The sequence below is a fragment of the Lepidothrix coronata genome, unplaced genomic scaffold (assembly GCF_001604755.1).
Source record: "Lepidothrix coronata isolate B3197 unplaced genomic scaffold, Lepidothrix_coronata-1.0 Scaffold8, whole genome shotgun sequence".
NCBI classification, from domain to species: Eukaryota; Metazoa; Chordata; class Aves; order Passeriformes; family Pipridae; genus Lepidothrix; species Lepidothrix coronata.
The window spans coordinates 1,569,872-1,593,716 of record NW_016690188.1 but is presented as its reverse complement, the minus strand read 5'-3'; the positions used below and the strand labels follow the sequence as shown (position 1 = coordinate 1,593,716).

Genomic DNA, 23,845 nt, shown 5'->3' with positions numbered 1-23,845 from the left:
AAGAAGGCTAAATTGCAGTGCAGTTATTGAATTAGCGGGTTTTTTTAATTGACTACAACTTTTCAGTTGGTATTTTCGAAATGTTTTTCTAAGTTTTAGCAATTTACAAGGGATTTTTTTAAATGAGCAATAGTTAAGCCTTCAAAGTCTAATCCCCTTAAATAAAGCTCGTGAAAGTTGAAAAAACTTTCAGAAAATTTATGTTTGAGCAATGAAGTTATTTTCTAGCAGAGAGTCCCAATTAATTGATATATTCCAGTGTGTGTTTTAGAATTCAAGCCTTATAAGAGCTAAATTGAGTTGAACCCTTACACAGTTAAATATGGCTGTGTTAAATGAATGGTATTACCAAAGTGCCTGCGTTTTAATTATTCTGGGCTTAGTGCTATGCACAGTAATAAAATGGGTGTATGAAACATACAGTGCAGAATTTGGAGGGGACAAAGAAAATTAACTCTCTTATGCCAGAGGATGACACATTAGTATAGGTGGATATATGATAGGAATTAAGTTTGCTTTCCTGCAGATTTTCAGATCTGTTCTATCAGTGGTCAATAACTCGTTTTTAGGACTATTTTAAATGGTTCCTGATCTGCTTCAGTTGAGCCTGGATCTTTCACAAAGAAACAGTATATAAAAATTCAGACTGATCCTTTTGGGGAAGAGATATCTTATATCCTTTTTTACTCCATGTGGAATTTGTTTTATGGAGATGATGATCATATTAACTTCAGTTGCATATCTCCATGGTGATTTCTGAGAAATATGGTTGGAGTGCAAATGTATATTTATACAGAAATGGTGTCTTTCAGTATCAAAACCAGGTGAAACTGCATTGAATTCCATAGAGTCACACTAATTCACCCCATCTTTGTATCCGTCATTACTTTTCATCTTATGCAGTGATATATATAAACTCTGTAAAGACTAAGAGTGTAGTGACATTACATGACTTCTTAATATTAAATAATTTGGAGATGATGACTTTGGAAATATCGTCATCATTGTAATACAGATATTTTTTCCCAAGATTTTTAAGGAAACTGATTAATTATATTAATCCTTGTACAGATCACAATGATTCTAGGTATGAGTGAATTTAGATAAATTCAGTGCAATGAAAAAACTTACTTTTGGAGTTACTGTATGATCACTCTGTGTTGAGGTGTCATAATAAAATAAAACATTTTCAATTCATCTTTGAGTTGACTCCTCAGACCATGTCTTACCTTGATTATTACTTTTACTGCATAAAGAGCTTTTCTACACAGCACTGCTGAGGCCACTTTTGTAGTGCTGTTTCTGGGTCTGGGCTCTCTTGTACAAGAAAGACATTGACTTACTGGAGTGAGTCCAGCAAAGGGCCATGAAGAGAATTAAGAGACTGGAGCATCTTTCATATGAGGAGAGGCTGAGAAAGCAGACTGTTCAATCTGGAGAAGTCTCAGTGTTGTAAATAGCTGATGGGTTGGAATGGAGAAACAGGAGCCAGACTCCTCTCGGTAATGCCCAGTGACGGGACGAGAGGCGATGGGCAAAAATTAAAACCTGTGAAATTACACCAGAACATGAGAAAATAACTTTTTACTGTGGGAATGGTCAAACACTGAAATAGATAGCCCACAGCGAAGGGAAGTCTTCCATCTCTGAAGATACTCAAAATCCAGGTGGGCACAGACCTGACTCTAGATGACCCTAGAACAGGGTGTTGGACCAGATGATCTCAAGGTGTCCCTTCCCACCTCAGCCATTCTGTGATTGTCTGACACGGAGGTGACAACCCTTAAGTATCTCTTCTGCTTTATTTAGGTGATGTCTTTTCACAATTGTAGATATGTATGTTGCATATTGTAATGAAGCTGGATGATTTTCACCCCATGAATAAGTCACATTTGGGTCTTTTTTATTACCTTAATCAGCAAAAATACATATACTATTTTAACCTGCCCCTGTGATCATCTCTGGATTAATCTGACATGACATAACTAATTTTATGCAATTTCACATTACCATTCCTGAAACTTACCATGATAAATTGGAAGCTTTTTTTCCTGTTTGCATCTCTAAATTGATAAGCCCTTTCATCTTATGTACAGTTGTTCATACAAGCTGAGATCTGTTGGAAGGTCTGACTTCCTTCTTTGAGCAGTGTCATTGATTCATGGGCTTCAGTGGTGTCTGAACAGGATGCCACTTATGTCACCATCTCTAAGACACAATCCAACACTGACTGTCAGGCTTTCATAGTTTGTATGCTGTCATCTGTTGATAGTGAGGATGCTTAAATCTATGCAGAAACCTCCTGAAGGACTAAGCAGAGCCTTTAGTATCAGGCAACCAGTTCTGGAGTACTCTAGGCTTACTGTAAGCAAAAGAACGTTATTCTAAATATTTGTAAAGGTATGTTGCAAATTTAACAGGCATTTGATAAGCAATTTGGTACACCAGTGAATTTATCAGAGCATTTGCTTTTAAATTGCTTGAATTTTATGGCAAAAACACACTTGAGATATACAGGGAGACCATGGGTTGTTTGAATCTCAAAGATCTCTATTATTTGTACCAAGGAGGATAAGTTTTTAGTAAAGGCTGATAACACTGCAAAGTGCACTCATCTGCTTTTTTTGGTTCAAAATACTGTTTTAAAAAATATTTCTTGCTATTTTTCTGGTTTTATGTTATAATCTACTATGCTTGGGAGGGAGCTGTGTAAGTAGGCATTTCCAACACTGCTCATTACTTGCAACTGTAGAACTCAGTATATCTAATTTCAGGCCATTTAGTCTGATCATATAGTCTCAGAATGTGAGAAATATTTTAAGAATGCATGAAAATTGCTATTTTGAGCCAAAGGAGAGTTCATTGAATTAATCCTGATGAATCACAAAATTCTTCCCATTTTGGAGGGAGAGATTTCCTAATTCTCTTACTCATGCTCAGATTTCCATAGCCTCAAAATGAATTCTAGAACCTCCTTATTTTGTCTGTAGAATATAGCATAATAAGATATACACTTCTTTGTCATGTCTTAGATATGTTTGCCCAGGCAGGAGTATTTTGAATGAGGAATAGTTCAAAATGCTTCGTTCGTCTTCAGAGATAAAATTGGCATGGAAGTGTAAAACACTCTCAAGGAGAAGAAGAGCACACCTTGTTGTAGAGGACCATTGTACACTGCAGTTGAATTGCTTTTTACTGAGTTCTTCTCAAAAGCCAGATACTTTCTAGGGGAAAAAAAAATCCTGGTGTTTCTATAACATAGGCTTCCTCTTGTTTCATGACTGTAAAAGAGAGATCCAACCACTGAATGCTGTCCCAAAATTCATGGCAAAACTATGTTGCGGGTATTTCCTTATTTTCCTTCATCAATCTTACATATTTCTATAGCTTTCAGTACATATAATTTGAGAAGAAGTGTGGAGCTTGCCTCTGTGAATGATGATTATTGGATATTATGCTGTGGCTCTGACTATCTGAAATATCTGTGCTACTAGAAGAGTTTGTAGTTTGTGCATAATAGATCTTTGCACTGAATCTTAAAATTTTATATTGGCTTCTGGTTTTGTACCCTTTTGTAGTATGTAAACATAGTGTTTTAAAGTAAAGAAATCAACGGAAGAGAAGTCTCTTGTTCCATTTACAGAAAATTATTCTGAATCTTGAGGTTGCTTAAGATGTTTTTTTCTTCCATCCTCCTTGCTCTTTGGGAATCTCAAGAACATATAACTGAAGCAGTTAAAGGAGAAATATCTCTCAGCAAGAGACACAGCAGCTTATTTCCCACCCTTGTGTGACATGAATAAGGGATGTTACTAAGGGATCCAAGCAAATTTCAGTGGCTTTCACCTGTTGTAATGAACTACAGTCAAAACTCCCTTTCTGGACTGAGCCATAAATATATAATGGAATGTAGTGGTAGCCTACAGGCTTATGGTCAGACCCATCTCAAAGTATTGGCAGCTTACCTGTTGGAAAGCAAATAGGAATCCCTTTAGACAAAGTTGTATCTTTGCTTCTTTATGAAATAATGGTAGTTATTGTCTTATCCAGATGCAGAATGGAGTGAAAGTACAGTGAACAGATCAGTGAAAGTTGTTTATAAGGAGCTCCTGAAGGCAGGAGTCTTCAAATTCAGTGACTTTAGCATGAAAGAACTGTTTTAAAACAAGTCCAGGAGGTGTCTTGCCAGATGTAAGTAGTGGAATTTGAGGTACTAACACATTGACCACAGTAGCATGTCACAGATTTGGACTTCTAACTCCTTTACTGATGGAACAACCTGAACCCCCAGCAGCTGTCCTGAAGGACTTTCTCCCTCCATATTTCATGGGGTTGTTGTGCTGGTTAGGTGTCATAAATGAGATGCACACCAGAGCTAGCATAAAATATGTGAAACCATAAAAATTAAAGTAAGTAGATCCACTAAAATGTTTCCATTTCATTATGGTTGCAAGAGCTGGAGTTTGACTTTTCAGGTACGATCAAACTAAAACGTGTTTGCTCAGCTTATAAAAAATTTTAATGGCTCTAACATCCAAGGTTAATTTAACAAAATAACAAACCGTAATGTTCGTATTTTTTGGGCTACATTAGACTAGTGGAAAGGATGTTGTTTCTTCTATGTTGTAATTTTGTATGCTTAGTAATTTGCTTGCATTAGTTAATATCACTTGGGCCTTAATGCTCCTGTTCTGTCTTCAGGTGCATGCATATTCTGATTACATTTGAGCTCCAAATAACTAAGAGTATGGAAATGAAAACCAAGTTTTGAAAATCAGGGCCTTGCTTCTAGTGCCCCTTGCTTTAAATAAAAAGAAGGCTATTCTTGTCCCAGATATTTACACTTAATATCTACCTATTTCATCTCTAATGAATTATTCATACATGTATATGTGAATACTGTATGTAAAACCTTTCATTAGAGAAAGAGGGCTTCTGAGTTCTGGAGCATATACCAATATCTCTTCCTCAGGTGTTTCTTTGATATGCCAGAACATCTTTCTACTGAAATCTTAATCCAAAGTTTCTACAGTGAAATGAGTTTTTATGCAGTTTCCAGTCACCATCAGAGAGAGCTTTTTCATGATCCCTGTTTCTTGTGCTAGCAATGGTATTTCATGTTTCATATATAATTTTTTTTTCTTTTCTGGCTGATTTCTATTAAAATCTGTTTATTGTTTCAGAAATTCATTTTGAAGTGGCATATTGCATTCCTACATCTCTAAGCCCTCTGCCCTTCTTCGTAGTCTGGGCTTTAAAGTGGTGAGGAGGAAGAAATAGGGAGAGATTTCTGTTCCTGAGGATGTCAGGCCTCAGGAGTGTCCCAGCTGCACGATCGTGGAGAGGAATCATGTTTGGGTAGTGCTGCTGCCTTGTAACAGTCAGAAGCAGCATTGAGAGGGCATGGGGAGACCAAACTACTCAGCTTCCATTCTTTAGTGTTTTACTATGCAGTTGTTGATACCAGCAAAGGGCTTTTTACACCTTCAGTTTGAATATTGCTTGCTGGTTCCTTGCTTGACCAGTCACCGAACTGCTCCCTACAGCTTTCTATCTGCCACCTCCTCCCTCCTGGCCCTCCCATTCTCCTTTCCTCCCTCCCACCAGCCTTCCCAGCTCTGACCTTCCCAATTCTAGCTTTTAGACTCTGTCTGTATTCGGATACTCCTGTGCATATTAATTTGAATTCTAGCGCCATCCCAATTTTCCTTAGCTCTGTGCTTCCTCTCAAAAATTTGATTCAGCAGCAGTATGGGCCTTGCACCTTTGTGGTCATGAAAAGTTTGCCCAGTAACCCACCCAGGCTTGTCCAGAGATGTTCAAAGTCTGGTCCGTGGCACTCTGCATTTGCATGTGTTGTTTCAAATGCAGCATATCAATTTTTTTAGTGTATTCATAGATTTACAAGTACATAAAGTGCTTACCATAAAGTAAGGAAATTGTGAATTTTCATTATTTAAGTACTGTCCTTTAGCTGCTTGAGGGTACCAAAAAACCCTTTTCCAGATACTTTTTTCAAAGAGACCAGGAAAAACTTATTTTGTAGAGTTGTAAGAGCATTTCTGTTAAAAGATTATCTTTTGGGTACGCAACATCTTTCAACTGGATTTCCAATAAAATGAGGGCTTATTTTTCATTTCAGTAGGTTTGGGATTATACCATTAATGCAGCAAATAAGGAATGTCAAATCTGTTCAGTAGTACAGATTTGCTAAGGTGTAATAGGAAAAATAGTGATCCAAATTTGACCATTTTGTCCCCTCTTCTGGAAGAAGTCCCAGGTTATTTTACATGTGCAGGAATTCGTCATTGTACCACACATAATGGGACAACTCAACTTCAGTTTTGTTAGGAATTCACACCCAGTTGAAGTAAGTTTGTTTAAGACTGGTTTTTGGATGGGCAAAAACATTGCAATAACTTCTTAAAGGTGCTTTATTATATGTAATAGGAACATAGTTTCCTGGGATTTTATTCCATGCTAGAATGATGGAAACATTTTGTTTCAGATATCAGAAACTTTAAGTACCTCCTGTGTGCATTCCAGACAAAAAATCATACAGGCTAAAATGTGTATGTGTTTTCACAAATACCTTGCATTTTTCATAGAATACCAGTGACTAATAGTAATATCTGAATTATAAACTGAACTCAGAAGATAAAATTAGAGCACTCTTTTACAGGCTCTGTATTGGACCACCTCTACTGTGTAGACTGTTCTGTGGGAAAATAAGCTCTTAGTGAATCACCGTAATTTTCAGTGTAATTTTCTTTGATGCTGACCCTCTTTCTTCAGTGTATTTATTGGTATAAGATGTCATTGTAGTTTATTCTTAAGTCTGTAGCAAAGCTTTTGAAGACTTTTTGTCCTAATAAAAATGTGAGGATTTCAAGTTGAGGTATATGATTATATTTTTTGGTCTGAACTTACACTACCTGTTACTTTCAATTTTGAAATTATTTAGCCTCAGGGAGCTTTCCCTCCTGCGATAACATTTCAGAGTTTGTTGTCTGGTTCTGAACAAGTAAGACAAATAAAAAAAAAGAAGGATAAAAATAAAAAGGTAAATGAACAGTATCTGTTATTTCTAGCAGTCTGAGTAAACTGTCCAAACTACTTTGGTTTGACAAAGAGAAAATGGACAAAGTCACCAGATTGTCTGACCTCCATATATATATATTCTCTTTCCTCATCTGCACAACACTCTCAGCCACCATGCTTAGGTGTCTCCAAGAGATGTCAGAATTTTATCTAACATAGGTTGTTCAGATAACCCATTGCAACAGGTGGACAAAAGATGTGAAGTCATGCCTGTTGCAAGTAAATATTCAACTTGTGTAGGCTTGAGAAGCTCTCTCGATCAGGTTGCACACTCTCCCTGAGGCAAACAAGCTGTAGAGAACTTGTCCAAAAAGTTTCAGATAGTTGGGAACTGCTGGTTAGTCTTTAATGGGTAGAATTAAAATTCTGATATATTGTCCCTAAACACTCTTCCCATTTACTCACGATTTCTTCCCTTCCTCCCATCCTATACCAAAACCACGTCTTTTGAACTTTCACCAAGTGAAAGGAATTGATTTCAAGTGATACTGACTTGGCAATGGCAACCAGCCTGTTGCAACTTTAGAAAGAGCACAGCTGAATGGAATTAAAAGTCCAACTTTTGACCTTCAAATATATTAATAAGCTGCTAATTTAATGATTTCATTTGGTGATTTCATTCTCCTCAGAACATAAGCTGTATATTTCATTAAAATAGCAGGCTTTGGTGAGTTATTATTTTGGGTGTCTAAGTAAACAATTTTCAATAGTTTTTGTCAGATTTTTCACTACATGGGCATGGCTGAATTTGCACAGCATGAGGTCTTGCTTGGCAAAGACTTTTTGTATTACGACTTACATCAAGAAGAAAAGTTGATGAGCTTAGACTTGACAAAGCTCACCTGTGTTTTGGGGATTTTTTTTTATATATTTCGTGTTTGAAGCTTTCTGCCTCTGCTTCCTGACAAGCTAACAGTGTTTTCCTCCAAATGCACTAAAGAATGAAGTTTAACATTAAAAAATATATCTGTAGTGAACTTACTTTTCAGTATCAAAAGGTTTTTCATGGTAGATAATCTTTCAAGTGCAGTATTTTCCCCTCTTACACCTTTGGACTGAAGAGCTATAGTTGCACAAATACTTTTTTTTTTTTAAACATGTTGGGGTGGGAGTGGGGTGTCGTGGAAGGCCCAAACTTCTGTCCTGAAGCAAGACATAGAAGCACAGAATTGAAAAACATCATTTTCATCTGAGTATGGAATGATTGAAGAACACCTTATCTAGATATCTCTTCATACAGTTCAAGTCATACCATACTATTTTATGGTAATGATTTTGTCGTGCTGTTTATAGAGTCTCTTTTCTCCTGTAATTACTACTGACATTTATGATCCAAAAATTTATCAAAGTGTTTCATGAGCAACCATGCAGGTTTCAGAACTACTGAACATTATAGAAACTTAGTCCTGTTACAGTCAAAATGTCTGCTTGTGTAATGTGTGTTGGGTGAAGACAACCTCTGATTTTTGCAAGTAATGCTGGCCATCCAAGTCTATTTTTAAATAGACTTCATTTTTTCTGTTGGATTTCATTTGTACTGTCTTGCTTTTGAACAATGAGGCTTATCTTGGCCTAAAAGCCCATAATATGAGTTTTATTTGATTACTAAGTAAATGTATTCATTGAAAAATTGAGATTATTGTCATTCTTATAGAAAGACTCAGTAGTTCCATGTTAGGTGTTGTTTATTGACTGGCTTGATTTCATGTTAGAGTGAGTTCAACTGCTGCTCTGCAGTACCAGTCATCTTTCTGAACTAGCAATATGAACTAGCACTGTGATTTTTTTTTTAGCTGTTACAGTTTTGTTTTGAGAAACTACTGCTAGTTATTGGCTACTAGCTGTTTTAAAGAACTATAGACCCACAAAGTTGTTGTTCATGGCTTTGAAAACTACAGTTTTACAATTTTACATCAGTCTGTTATAGGCTACTTATGCACATCTGTCCATTCTTGTTTCTCTATGTCTTTTCTTGGCTCAAGAGTACCTTTTTGTTTTCTTCTGTGATACTGTGTTCCTTCCATATTTTGCAAACTCTTGCTTTGCTCCTAATTCCCAATATCAGCTGTCTGTCACATTGTGGTTATTCTTCTGCCATTTGCTATTTACCTCATTATATTTCACTAGCTCCAGAAATGTAAATGTAAATTTTGATATGGAATATCAAAATATTTTATACTCTTGACTTAATCCTAACAAGTGTAATAAATGTTTATGGTTATAAACATGCTTAGTTATTGACAGAGCATAAATATTTACATATTAAATTGCAAATGTGTGTGTGCACTTGCACTCATGTGCGTGCTGGGGAAGAATCATAGAATCATAGAATATCCCAAGTTGGAAGGGACCCACAAGGATCATCAAGTCCAACTCCTGGTGCTGCACAGGACACCCCAAGAGTCACACCATGTGTCTGAGAGTGTTGTCCAAATGCTCCTTGAACTCTGTCAGGCTTGGAGCTGTGACCACTGCCCTGGGGAGCCTGTTCAGTGCCCAACCACCTTCTGGGTGAAAAACCTTTTCCTGATATCCAACCTGAACCTCCCCTGACACAACTTCATGCCGTTCTCAAGGGACCTATTGCTGGTCACCAAGGAGAGGTTTTCTGTTTTGCTTAGTATATTTCCAAAAAGATTTGCAAGGTAAGAACTTGTTTCCATGAAGGAGGTCAAGCTCAGCTCTCTAGCAATCAGGAGTAGCTAATTGTTGTGGTTTGCATTTGTGTGAAATAAATTCATCAATTTACACTGTGTGTCCTGTAAAGATAAACACTGGTGCAAAGGTAATCTCTTACATCTGCTTGGCTGGTCTCCACTGAGATGAATTTTACTGTATTTTATGGTGTCTGTGACTATAAATGTGAAGATTTTTAAGCATTCATGTATTTGGGGATTTGGTTCCTGTTTAGCTCTCTTGTAGGACCTAGAGAGCCAACATGGAAAACAGTTGGATGAAGAGGATTCTTCAGACATTACTTTTTTCATTATTGTTGTAGATGCAATGATTCTGTTTTCATTACACGTGTCTTGAAAGTATTAGTCTGATTTTTATAACTGAGTGTTTTAAGATTTCTGTATATTGAGTGTTTTGGCACTTGACTGCTGCAATAAGATTGGCTGGAATGCCATCTTTAGAAATTTTGGAAAATTATTATATTTGCTTTACTTTGTGCGTCAGCTATTTTTCTGTTCTAGTGCCCTGTTTTTCAGTTATGAAATATGAAGTAGAGAAGAATTAAGAATGAAACAAAGAGACCACAATATTTTTTTTATTATTTCTTTTTTTATAAACTAAATGCTTTCAGTTTTACGGTGAAGATGTATTTTAAATCCAGTCTAGAAACAATGATATTTTCTTAAACAAGTTTAAAATGATGAGTCAGAGTATTGCTCAAATGTTAATGAGTCAAATGGAGGGTTTTTTATTGCATAGACCATAAAATGTTCAACACAACAAGAATTTTAGCATCAGCATAACCTTTATAAATATGTCATGAAGGAGATTAAGTATTTACCATATTTATAACAAAATAAATGTTAATTTTAACACTCTAAGATTAATTTAATCTTTGGAGAAAACATTTATAAATACTTTTCAAAACCTGGCCACAGAAATGAAAATGACATTAAATTTGTGGAAGAAATTAATCATTTCTAAAATATGCTCAGATAACCTTTACTGTTTTCCCCATGTTGATGACATTTTTTTAGTTATTTTATTCAGTTACTAAAACAACAAAATAATGTTTTTAATCTCCTTTTTCTAAGAGAGTTTCTTCAAATTCAAAATTAAAATAAGTCACATAACAAATTAGAATATGCCAAAGCCTATGTAGCCCATAAAGAAATATATGGAGGTATGGCATGATCTCCTGACTACCCAGAGAGGACAAAACTGAGTTTGAAAGGTTTTCCTTGAATTTCCTTTGGTGGAAAGTGCCATGTTTTAGCAGCTGTGAAGAATGAATGTTTAATTAAAAAAATAATTTTAAGTAGTGGTTCAAAATAAGGTTGACGGCAGTTATTTAACTGCAGGTTTTTACTTCTATATTAAATATTAAAGTCGTGTATTTCTGTATGTTTGTGAAGAGCAATGTTTACTATTTTAATTCATTTTCCTGTTTGTTACACAGATAGTTATTTGCATAATCATATTTCGTAAAACATTTAAAAAACTTAGACCATTCATTACAGGATCTTTTATTCTTCTATAATGCTCTGCATAGCATGCACCATTATATATACATTTTGTCTGGAATCTACTATGTTTTGGTAACAAATGAATGTTTTAAATATTTGCCTTGTAAATCTATGGAATTTGAAGCAAAATCTTGATACAGGAAGGTAAAATATTGAATTAACACTGGGAATAGTTTTAGATGGTCTGCCATTGCATTGAATCTTTGCTGGTTCAAATAATCAAAGAAAAGTCCTGTTGCCAGAAACCAGATGACCCATGTTTTCACTCATATCTACAACAGAGGTCTGGAGTCAGAGTATTAAGAGTTTTGTAGAATAGTTTTATACAATTTGTGGACTATCAGTTTTTCTGTTACATCTTATTCATGCATAAAATACATTTTCTGCTTTGCATAATGATAAAAAGTTCCTGAATTGTAAAGTTCTGCAAATGTGCTGAATATTATTAAAGTTTTGTAGCCAATTTAAATGCTTGCCAGTCACGGGCACACTGTGCCCAGTTTGTGCTGCAAGTTTAATAATATCTCTTCACACAAATACAGTTCTTTACAAATATAATGTGTAACTTCCATATTTTGAGTTGTTATGCTATTGACCATTTGTTGCAATGGAGTACCTACCTGCAAAAATATCTGTATGGGCTTGGCATTCCTGAAATTTTTTACCTTCCCAGCCTTTTCCCAAGAGTACGCTACAGCTTTGTTGATATTTGTCTGTGTAAATTATCGGGATACTAATTGCCCACTTCTGATTTTTCTTTCGACATATTAATGCTTGAGTAACAAACTACAAATCAGAAGAAAACTTTGTGTGATTTTTACAAGGGCCCAAACCAGCGTTCACTGAAGGTAGTAGGAAAGGTTCTCTTGATTTTCCTAGAGATCACTTTGGAAATAATGAATAAACAAAATCAAAAAGACTACATCTGTTATTCAGCTAGTTCTTTTTTATGAGTTTTATTTTATTTTGGAAAAATATGTTAATGTCCAGTTGATATTGAGTAGCCTCTAAAATGGGTTCATTTTTGGTGTGGGGAAATAGCACAATGAATGACCATTCTGTACTTGGGAGATGTTAAGTTCAGAACTGAAGATATAGTTCATGAAGACAGTGCTTCTAAATTACAAGGTTTTAAGTGTTTGAGAACTATTTGAAAATGATCCAAGTAGATTCTGTTTTTAACTTCTAATGTTTTGGTGAGTTTTTATCGTGTCAAATACAGAGCTGTCTTATCTCCAGAGATGAAATTTGCCCATTTTACCTATACGATATTTATATATGGACAGGAAAGAGAAGTCAGAATCCAGATTTGTTGACCCCTGAGATATAATATTGACCTTAGTGAGTATTAACTTCTCAGATCAATAAATGCTGTTATTGACCTCAAAGAAAGATCAATAACAGCTTGTTAATTTGCAAACTATGACTGCAAGGAAATGGTACACATTTTGTTCTTCATTATCACCTATTTATATCTATATTTTAATGCCTTCACTATTGCCACCTAGAGATCATCATGTCAAAACATTTCAATCCTAGCTTTTAGAAGGTTGGAGAGGCAGACATTATACATTATGGAATAATTGATGAGCAGTACGTGTTATTTCCCATATCTCATGAAAACAATACACTGAACAGTTGTATTTCACCTGTGTTGTTTTTCTTTTTTCAGTAGTCCAGTTCATTTCATTTTCTCTGGTGCACTTCATCAAAACATTGCATAAAAGTACTATATTTTACCTGCCAGGTAACATTTCTACATGAATAATAAGGGGGATGAAAACCTGACTCCTGGAAACAAGGAGACTGAAAGTGATCACTATAAAAAATCGTAATTAATATACAGCAGATTTTTTTCCTATTTGCATAAGGACAAGTTTCTAGGCAAGAATCTGTTCTGCAGCAGGCTGAAATGTTACTCTGTGACTATATAACAAAGAAGAAAGTTTTAAATGACAAAGTATTGGTGGAGAGGTGTTTTGTATCATAGCAGGTTTTGTATATAAACACTGAAATGTCAAGTTTGACAGAGTTTGAAATGCCTAAAAAATGCCTATTGCTGAAATTCAAATGTCAACAACAGTTCTTCTGCGTATACACCACTTTGATATTTAAACTCTAAAACCTCATCAATGATTTAATATTACTTTGGCCTTGTTATGATCTGACTGCCAAAAAATGCACAATCTGATTTTTATGCGGTCTGGAGAGTAGTGTCTTCGTTCATAGAAGACAAAGCACAAGTCTGTCAGCCTCTTACAGTCATCAATTCTGTCTGATACACCTGCAGTGATCTTGGCAAACTGATGGCTGTGTTTAGAAAACTTTTGTGTGATTAAGTGACAGCATGAGAGATATTCAAATGCACAAATAAGGCAATACTTTAATTCTTTTCAACTGAAGTTGCTGCAAGTTTTTTTGCCAGTTTCATGGCTATGTGGTTTTATCCTTTAATATCATGGCTTCCCAGAGCTTCATTTGTGCATCCTGAGATAACCCATGTGATCCTCTTGAGAGACAGAGTCAATGATATTATAGTCATTCTGTAGGTAAACAGACCACAGCACAATGATGTTAAATTAAAAAGAAAAAAAAAAAGCAGGACCAAGCTAGATTCATCTCTGAGGTTCAGAAAAATGAGGTCTGTGCAAATCTGTAAAGATGCTTGTGGTGATTATGCAGCATCTTTTCTGTCTTACAGAAGTCCTGAATGATCAGGAAGGGTGGTATCTGTAAGCCTGTATAGACATCCCAAATAATAGGAACAGTTTCCTTGATTCTCTATATTGTTTTGAGTCAACTTTGAGTAACCAAGGAGTTTGGATCCTTCTACTAGAGACCAAAACAGAAGTGATGCAGGAAGTTGGCAGATTTGGGGAGGATGGAAAGTTCATAGTCACACTGTAGGAGTAGAGACATCATCTCAGTTTTACAGTTTAGGTTCATCTCTTTTCAGTTTACACAGATCTCAGAGGAGCACCCACGTATTCAAAATGTCAAATTGTCCATTCCATCAGATTTTTGTAATAGAACTAGTAACAAAGCCTGGGCCAACCAGATAAACAGTTGATTGTGAGCCAAATGTGGCTCCTTGACTCTGCAGAGCACTTACTTTTTAGCATGGAAGTTACCTAGTCTGCTCAGGAATACTGTGGTGCAGTGGTTGGATCTCAACATGACCCCAGGTCTCAGGATTAGAGAAGGTGATGCCCACGATATTTCTCATGATGTACTAATGGCTGGTTGGTACCTGGGGAATTTTCTGCTCTGGAAGCATTGTCTTTAAGGTGTACTGTAGTTCAAGAAAAAGCCTTTTGAGTTCAAGATCCCAGTCCTCTGCTGTGAACATCTAATGCTTTATTTTGTCTTTCAGTATCTTGCATAATCACTAGAACTATTTGCTTAACTGATGAGAAGCTCTTAGGACCGATACCAGGTCTAACTTACCCAAAAGAGAAGGAAATATAATACAATCCACAGTGTTTTAATTTTTAAAAAGTCTTATTCAGAATCCAGCCTATGCAGTACATAAGAAGGAGTTCAGTTTGAAACTGTAAAATCACTGATTTAACTTCTTAATAGATGTCACTGATGGCAGACTTACTGATTTCCATAACTGAAATGTTTTGAAATTTTGCACTAATGGTCAGTGGGGCACCAGCTAGTAATGTTATGAGACGAGATGTTCTGCTTAGCCTCTTTGTGAATGACTTTTACTCTCCATGTTTTGCTTTATTAAGGGAATTTTCCATTTACTTCCTATTTTGGGAAAAAGTCTCTACATTATTAAAGTATATAAAATATTTGATGCCATAAAATGGATCTATTTTAGTTTGATAAACTAGAAATATCCTGCACTGTGAGGGTCATAGCTTATAATACATACTGTTAGTACTTTTTCATTTTTCTATATTAGGAGATTAGTGAAAAATAAGCTCTATCAATTAAGTTTTATTGCAAAATTATCTTCAGATGTACAGCAGTGAAGATGATATTGAGTGATAACACTAGAGTGGATTTTATATAAAGCAATTACAACTTGAAAACCGCAATCTGAATGAAAATATTGCTTAGGGTTTTTTTGTAATCTAGCATTAATACAAAAAACTCTTCCTTTGGAAAGTGCTTAAATTACCTCTATTAAACACGAGACATTCCTAAGGTGTTCATGTGGGCTATTGACTGAAAAATACTTTACTGATATCTGGTTTCACTGCTCATGCTTTGGGAAGTCTGTAAAGTACATATAAGTATAGTATAGTTCCACCTCTTAAGATGATGGTTAATAGTAATACCATGTTTTCCTAATAATATTAATTTTATATGAATAAAACAGTTCTTAGTTCAGGAATTATTTTATGTAGATGTACTTTGATGCTGTGGAATTTTTGCATTCTTAAACGCAATAATTTACCCTGAGAGAAGCAGCAAGCCTTTTTCACAGTGTAATGTAATATGTAATAAAAGCCACATATGTTTCCTTGACATGTTGTTCTGGAGTTGAAAGCAGGTTGAGCTTTGCAAAATGAATTTTAAGAACTTCAGAAGTGAATTGATTAATTCTGCTCATAATGAATGAAATCTATCTGAATGCTCAAATCATTCCTTTTGTAGTATCCCATTCTGATCCCACCCTTGGTGGGACAGGCAGTCCCTCAAAACACATAAATGATTCTGTTTATTTAGAAAATTTAATTCTGTTAATTAGAAAAACAAAGCAAATTGTTCAAGAAGCTATAAAACAGTTCAGCCCCTTTTTGTGGCATGGGGAATTTTGCATGTGGCATTCACTACTTGTTTTGGAACAGCATTCTTCAAAATGTTTTATTGAGTGCATGTACAAGAGAAGTATCTCTGTAAAACACCCAAATTTGTAATAAACTGAACAGTACCTTAAGGAGAATCAAGTAATTTCAGAAGTGTATCGGTTGTATTCCATTGTTTCATTGTAGATAAATAGTTTGTGTCTCTGACCAAATCTCCAGTGATGCCAGCACAAATCAAGACAATTGAGTCAAGTGGTTACAGGTTTCCATCCTTTCAAATTGATCAAATTGAAATAGCCCATTAGGAATTGATTTAAATCAGTTTAGATAAGCTCAGTCTTAGTCCTGGCCCTTGAGGCTTTGGCTACTGAAAGTTCACTTGAAGCTGGACATATACCAGCTCCACAGGCCATCAACTTTATTAGTGTGGAGATAAGCTGATTAGATCTTGTCAATCAAAGGTGCCAATATCTCAATTGAGTGTCTCTCCCAGTCTTTCTCTCCTTCTTTGTTGCCTGCTTCAATGCCTTAAAAAAAAAAAAAAAAAAGAGAGAGCAAGCAAGCAAGAGATGTGTGTGTGCATCCCCCTGGTTGTCACCAAGCAGGGTGCAAGGCTACTGTGATGATGTGATGACTATATTAAAGAGGACATCAATTTGTTTTAAAGTGTTTTGATTTTTTATGGTGGCATTAAGAGAGAGAACATTGTGGTTGCAGCTTTACTAGAAAGCAAAGAGTTCTAGAAGGAAAAAAAAAAGAAGTGTTTCTTTGAAACCTACCGGGTCTTTGAGTCTTGCTGTGCCAATGGGCGCTTAAGTGCTCCTGTAACTGGCATACTCTGATTCACCACCAGCTTAGGTACTATTCTTTCCTCCAAATTATTCACTTATATAAAATTATAAAATTATGTGTGGATGTTTAATCCTTGCAGAAATAATTTTAAATATTTGTTTGGTTATGGCAATAATGAGCATGATTTAACAGTCTGGGAAATTACTGCATGAATTAAGGTCAGGTTAGAACATATACAGTGACCCTCTCTCTGAAAATGAAGCTATGCATGCACTGAAAGTACACGCAGGTATTTGCATCTCTGCTTTGTAGAAGGAAAAACAGATAAAGAGAAGATCAGCTGTAAAAATGTAATAGCACAGTGTTTCAGCTTTAGGCTTTATCACATAGTTAAGGATGGGATAGAGGAAAACCAGGCTTTTGTTCTTCACATCTGAAGTTGGCTCACACCATGCCTCCCTCATACTTCAAATGCAAACAACAGAAGCCCGTCCTTTTCTTCCATCACCCTACACTCACCACCCAATGAAGGCTGGAGCTACAGTGCTGCAGAACTACATTGCCACACTGGATTATCTCTTTATCAGTTATTCTTCACTCCACTGTATCAATTTTCTGCTAACCAATCAGACACTCCTCTTAGGAAAGACTGTTTGACTATTTCTTCTAGATAAATGTATTTATAGCTACACTGATCCACGCAGGCAACTCACGTGCTACATGTGAGTTGGGGACAGAAAGGGAATTACTTGTTCCTTCCAGGAGACTTCAAGTGTATCCCCTCTGGTTAAGACTGCTATTTGGGGATATTCCAGGAAAAAAAAAAATCTAGTAATTGTGTGAAGACCTTAATTATTCACTTGGGTACTGGAGTTCAGATATAACTCTGGTTTATGTTGCAAATTGCAACGCCATGTATTTACACAGAACAGAAAGATGCTCTTTCTCTAAATCTCACCCTTGTTTCCTGCCAGTCATTCTCACCAGCTCCCTGTTCAGTTTGCACATGGAGAGGAACGACCAACTTTAGCGCAAAGAGATTATCATAACACTAAGCTGTCTGAATTATTTGAGTAGTTTTCTTTTGCCTCACTCCCAGAGAAGGTAGTAAGTTGCGAGAAGGTTTAAAGACATTTACATGGAAGAAATTGTAGGAGAGAACAACCTTATTGCCTTGTTGTAGCTAGTTAGAATTCTTCTGTGTTTAGATGGGGTTGCTGAGCTGTATTTTTTTTTCATGTTTAATACACTGTTAACAGCTCTTATGCTGCAGCTACAGTCAATCGGAAGCAAATGTTCTTTTAAGAAGTTATTGAAGGAAATCTATCTAACAGACCACTAATCAAATGGTGCACCTTTTTTCCTCCAGCTACTTCCCATGCTGAAACCACTAACTCATTGTTTAAAATCTTTCTTTGAAAGCTAAAAAGAAATGTGCTGAAGTTCCAACTCGCCTTTTGGTTGATCCGCCTTACCTTCATTAGTCATATTTTTTCAGACTGATGTTTGTTTCCTATGCAGTCATCTTTGAAAACCCATCTCTTTTGCTGGTTGTGTGGAACTGCACAGCACAGAACTGAATCAGCAGTCAAAAAAACATGGTGATAATATTTAATAGAATCTAGTATTTCACAGTAAGACTGGATAGTGTGATCATGACTTCTGAAATAATTTATACATTATTAAAAACATCGTGTGCTAACACAAATTATATATAGATGGAACATATGTTTTATCTTGACAATTCTGAGAGTGTTAAATAACAATTTTATCTCTTCTTTCAGTCAAGTTGCAAGTGGAGGAGTTGAGCTCTGTCCTGATGGCTGAGTCTAATGTAGTTTTATAGAATCATAGAATTTATTGCTATGTTTATTTCAGCAGACCCTTCAGTTAATACTTATATTCGGCTTAATAGAAGGCCATAGATGTCAGTAAATACAATTTCTAGAAAGATGCATTAGCCAAATAAACAGGGATTTTTGGCAAGCTTTTACTTCAGGGCTACAGCTGCTACTGAAGTTATTTAAGTTTGCATTGTATGTGTACTGTATTTGGGTTGAGTGTGCCTAATGAAAATTATATATGCTTGTAAATATCCTCCCATTGTTATTTAATAAAAGCAAATCTAGAACACTGCTGAAAGGACTTGTATGTTAAGGCTTTCTTTGACAGTAGATTTGTAATGTTCTAATTAAAAGTGCTTAAAAGTCATTTAAGGAGCATCTGTAACTTTGAGACAACTATCTTGAGGGAATGGTTTCAATGTAGTGACTCTGGTTTGGACATAAATAAAAAAACACTGGTAGTGCTTGGGTTTTTTTTCCTTTGGAAGTTTTACTGTTGAGCAACCAAGACAATAATTTGGTTCATGTCATTGTTACAGCTTAGTTTTGAAAGCTTGAAAAAATCATCAGTACACTCTTTTCCATTGTTTGTTTGGTGAGTTTTGTTTGATTGATTGGTTTGATTTGATTTGGTTTTTTGTTTGGTTTTGGTTTTGGTTTTTAAAAATACTTTTTAGCACTGTTTATTTCCTATTCAGGTAATGAATGTGTCTCAGCCAGGTAATGTAAAGCAAGAAAATAAGAACTGGAACAAATTACTCTTTGTACTTGTACTCCATGGACTCCATTCTCCATGTTCCCCAAATCATCTTCTGGAGATAATATTTACTGACTACCTTTGTGCTGATTACTGTACAGAAGTATGTTACATATATGACACTAGATGCCTGGTTAAAGATATCCTCTGTGAGCTATCAAACACAGAAGCAAAGATGTTTTAGTATTAAAAAAAAGATAAATCAATATTTGTTTTATGTTCTTCTTTGGAGGTTAGTCCATCCTCAAGCATTAGAGGGCCACAAGCATCCATTTTCCCTGTTTACCCTGCAGCTTACTGGTTTTCTAACCAGGGAGAAATGTAAGTGAATATTGGAAAGTAAAATTATATGTGCCTAAGCTTCCTTTTCAGAAGACTTCAATTTTAATGAATTTGTCAGAAAATGTAATTCAGAAAAAGTCCTCGCTTTTTACTTTGTTTAAATCATATTCTTGAATTGTGAGGTAACGCAACTCTTCTTCTTTTAGAACATTCATATGTCTTTGATCTCTACATTTGGGGAATTCTTATTAGCTTAAACACATTCACTTTCAGGAAAAGGCCTACAAGGAGGGAGGATTTTTCTTAAATGGAGGGGGGGAAGCAAAACAAAAAAGGGAGAGAGAGAGTGAGAGGAAAAATCTTTTCCTGTTTCTTCCCTGAGGCTGAACTGTTTATCACTCCATCCTTGTTCGATAGAAGTGAATTTTATAATAAAATTTTCCCTAATCGGGCTCTGTCAGTGAGGTGTCTTATCGTGGGGAGGAAAATGACACCGATCCTATCGAAAAACAGAGACGATGTCACAGTGTCCGCAATCACAGCTACTCAGCTTCCATATCTACCTTCTCCACAAACACCAAGCACTGCTTTTTCATAAGAACATCAAAACCTAGCGAAGTCATTAAAATTGCACCCGCGTAGAGTTGCAGGGATCAGCCGCACTAGCGCAAAATGGGATGTGGGAAAACAGACTCTCTAAATGTGCTAATTCCATTGTCACGTGTTTACGGCTTAATTTTAATCAGTTAAAAAAGCCACACATTGCAATAAATTGGCATTATCTTCTGTGACACCAGAGGACACAGTTGGTTCAAGGATTTAGAGGGTCGCTGGCAACAGTATATAGTGTTACAGACAAAGTATTTTTACGCTTGAACTACGGTAGCTAAGGTGCAATCCCCAGTTAAGACTGCAAACAAAGACTATAACCCACACAGTACTAAGTTCAACATGCAGACCACCTTCAGCCTGGAGACAGCGTAGAATGCTAAACTGAATAGTGCTGAAGAACATTTTCTAATTTAGTGGTTAAAGGTAATTTGCTGGCCAGTATAATTGAGGTTGCAGTTCAGTAGCGTTCTCTTATGTGTCCTGTACCATAATGAAAAAAGATGTATTGGAAAAATCCCTTTGCTGCATTTGCATTCAGTTTCTAAACTGATGGTGCTTGTTTACGTTGTGCCATTAGATTTCTTCCTCAAAACTATGCATTGTATTTTCTGTTCTTCTACTCATGGAAATGTAGGTAAATGAGCCAACATGAACTGAAATGTAATAGTAGGAACACTGCAGCTTCCAATGAAAGGTTTATGGAAACTTTAAGTTTTCTAATTAGGTAGTACCACAGGTCACATGAGAATTGTACATGGTATCCATCTCTACTCCTCCCATTTTCTTTCTTTTCCTTTCCCCCTCCCCCTCAGACTTGTTCTTTCACTTGAATATGGCTGGTCAAAATGTTTATAGACGGCAGGAGAATTATTTTCTGTAGAGCAGTGTGATCTAACTAATAAACATCCATTTCAATAAAACCATGTCTATAAAAGTTGTCTGATTTTATTTCAGTGGATCAAACATGAAAAATATGTGTGACCAGTTTAATTCCAGAATGAGCAAACAGCAAGCAAAGAAACAGTTGGAGTAGGAATTTAACTTTTACGGAATAAACATCTCTTTTCAGGACACGAGCATGTCCATAGCCAAACACAAATGTCTATTTGAATCAGCACTAAAGAGCACTCCTAAATAAATACACAGAGCCATTACTGCAAAAAACAAGATGTGTTTAGTGTAGGGTGTATATTATCGCTCTGCCATTTCCCACATTAGATATTTTGACTTGGACAATTTAGTGCCAAGTATGTAGCATATCATTTCCATGCATTCTAAGCACCACAAGCTCTTCAAAAATAAACATGAATATGACCAAACTATTAACAAGTCGGCAATGAACAGCATTAGGAAATAAAGTGAAATTAGTATATGGATATCTTTTGCATATAAAGAAATAGGAGCATCTGACCTATTTGGAAAGAAACCTGCAAAACTGTTTCAGGTAGAAAACAAAGGGACAACATTATCCAAGCCTGAGTTAAATCCAGGATTTTTTTCATTAATTACATATTTACAAAAAATAAGAGATGCTACCAATGAAAAAAACCAAATTCCTTAAATATATGAAAGAGGTTTTGCACTCCTCAAATTAAGTAATGCATAAGTTTTTCTGAATTTAATACATATTTTTGTTTATTTATAGTCATTTTCTGTTTTTTCTGAATTTAATATGTGTTTCTATGCTTGCAGCTTTCTTACTGATTTGAGTTTGTAACATGATGCAAGCTATGTTATTTGCACTTCTTACCTGTTTAAGCAGCTTGAGTAAATATGTGGGGTCATTTTAATAGAATAATAGGGAAAAAAAAGAATTGAGTGTAAATGTAAAACACTGTTCTTTTCTATATCTGGATTAGCAGCGGACTCTGCATGACAAAAAAAGACTTCTTTATGTCGGTATACTTGGCTTTATAGAACCATTATCACTTTGTTCTCTGAAACAAAATACAAACATCTAATGATGAAAAAATATTTTATTTGAGAGTTTTGCCTTTACATTTCTATGGATACGTGCTTATATTCTGTTGGGAAGAAAGCGACATACTATTTTTTTTTAAATGCTTTTTAGTTTGGTTTAAAATCTGTCAAATGAACTAGGGGAGTGTTTCTTTAGCTAAAGAAATTGCACTGGTTGCAGGTCTCCCCAGTTGAGATCCCCTAAGATTGTTCAGCTCACTTACAACAAGTGCTACAGGTCGTGACATGTCATAGCCAGGTATCGGACATCCCCTTTGAATGAACAGACTGGTGTTTTAACCAGTCTGAAAATTATTATCCAGTTTTTTAGAGGCGTGAGCAGATTAGCCTCTGTCTCTTTCTCTCCTTCTCTTTCCCCTATTTTTACAATTCACACTTACATCTGGTGCTGTAACTGTGATCATATTTAAGTGGAATTACTGAATTTGATTGCTTTGAACTGAGTGAGGGCTGTGGTGGGGAAGTGGGAGAGTAGTTCATGTTAGGTACATATATAGGAGGAGAGTATTTGTTTGTGCTTGCATTGGCATGCCTCTGTGCTTCAGTCCTTAGCTTATAGCTATAAGCTAAGAATTTACTCGTTACTTGTAGCAGAGTAGTAAAATACTTTACACTGGATATATCCCTTTGAAAACGAAAGTGTAAATCTAAGTATTTTGTCTCTGAAAAGAAGAACACAAACCAAGCAATATTAATGTACCCAAATGTGCATTTTAAGGGTGGTGAAGTGAAATTGTATTTTATAAATATATTTACATTCTGCAGTATCTTTTTAATAAACATGAGTGAAAATCAGTGTTTCACATCCAGTCTTACAGAGAAATATCCAAATAAATGTAACTTATTTTTTAATTCTGCACAGAATCAATTGAATTTCATGTTTAATGTTGTCAGTAATTTCATTAATTTAGATCTGTAAGTATGTATATTGTATTAAAATAGTCTTTCATTTATGCAGCTCATCACTTTTGGAAATTGTAGGTATGTTTGCTTATCTAAATGCAACATAACCAGAGGATTGGCACTCATTTCTATAACTAGAAACTTGCTGTGTTATACTTTTGCACACATAGGCTGCGCCATTGAGCCACCAGTCAAATAAAACTGCTTCCTGACTTGATATTGTGTAATGGGTGGAACTAAAGATGTACTTAACAGAACTGGGTATCAGCATCTTTTTGTGTTTGTTACCATAATGGAATTGGGGGGAAATACAGAATGTTTCTAAGTACCTACTTGTAACATTAGTCAGTGTTTTATAAGTTTGACCCTATTAGGATTTTTTGTGTCCATAAATATGCCATAGTTACTTTTTAATACAGTGCTTATAACATAGTTATTTGTTCTTTTGAAATGTATATCAATTTCTTATTAAACATTTATCTGCATACCAGAGATATTAATAATAAATTTACCAAAAAAAGCATCTGACTATATTTGAGTAAGAGTTAAAAATACCATGTTAATAATACGCAAGTAGTAAAAGATGTTTTTCCTGAACAGAATTTA

General features: G+C 35.5%; 1 protein-coding gene across 5 annotated transcripts in view; it reads left to right on the top strand.

Moving 5' to 3' along the window:
• Positions 1-23,845, top strand: part of VTI1A (vesicle transport through interaction with t-SNAREs 1A) — a 273,601-nt gene that overhangs the window by 64,352 nt on the left and 185,404 nt on the right. The window lies entirely within an intron of this gene.